Here is a 1225-nt window from a genome sequence, read left to right as displayed (position 1 = left end):
TGTCCTGCTCAGAGCGTGTAATATGGGGAAGCCAGAGGCAGGCTGGCAGGAAGAGGGCCGTCCCAGGTGACAGCTAAAATGACAGATTTGGTTTTCCCCATTTGGTACTAAATTGAAAGGAAGGAAAATAAGAAAGGTGGCAGTCACTGACCACGCACTGAATCCTGGAGCCCATTGCTGCAGGGGCTGGGGTCTGGTTTTCCAGGTCGGTTGCTGCAGGGCAGGACCTCGTGACTGGAAGGAGAGGTTCCCCAACTTCTCAGTGTGTTAAGAAAGTTCTTCATTTCAACATCCTTCTCTGGTCGTCTTCAATTGGATACTCTGTGGATAAACTTGAAACAGTGTTTCTTAAATTAACTGCAAACAAAGGTAATAATTACGTTATTGTTGAGTAACAATGATAATGTTAATTTTCATTAGAATTAATTTCAAGATTTCTCATTGAATACCTAATTACAATACAAATATTAACAAAAATCCCCAACAACCTGTCGGGCCATCTGGTCGACCTCGCCACAGCAGCCACCAATGTCAGCTTTGTGATTCTCACACAGATGTATCCGTGTCTCATACCCGGGAAACACAGCGCCTCCACACGGACACCATCCTTTCCACTTCTGAGCCCGAGGAGAATAGAAGGGACTCCTGGCGCCCCTGGAATAGATGCAGCCCGACCTGCAGGAAACCCGTCTGCGGAGTCCTGAGCACTTGACCGGGAACCGTGGCCGCCTGGGGGACGACCGTGAAGGCAGCGGGAGGACCGTTCCCCCAAGGAGGCAAGGAAGCGCTTCCGGCGCACTTTGGGGAGGAGGACGGGCGGCCCGTGGTCCCTTGCGGTGCCTCCTGTTCTGGACACCAGGGCCGGCCGTCTCCGGGGAGAGGACACACGTTTGTGAATCGGGACTATCGGGGTCCATGGGGGAGGCTGGGAAGACTGGACATGTCTGCGTGCGTCCGTGTGGTCCGCACCTCCGGGCGCGTGGGAAACATGGAGAAGGTGTAACCCCGCGGACGCCGGCGCCGTGACCTTTCCTGCTCGCGCTCAGCTGCCCCAGCGGTGCCCGGGGGCAGAAGGGGCCTCGCGGCGCTCTGGTCCACCCGGCCGGGCAGCGACACCGATCGCCGCCGCCCGCCCAGGCCGCGGACCTGCAGCTCGAATCTCCGGCGACAGCAGGCTCTTCCCGGGTCTCATGGCACCGGGAGCGTTGCCGCTGTCACCCCCGGC

Source organism: Bison bison, unplaced genomic scaffold, assembly GCF_000754665.1.
Source record: "Bison bison bison isolate TAMUID 2011002044 unplaced genomic scaffold, Bison_UMD1.0 scf7180017864503, whole genome shotgun sequence".
Lineage (NCBI taxonomy): Eukaryota > Metazoa > Chordata > Mammalia > Artiodactyla > Bovidae > Bison > Bison bison.
Note: the sequence above shows the minus strand (reverse complement) of the source record.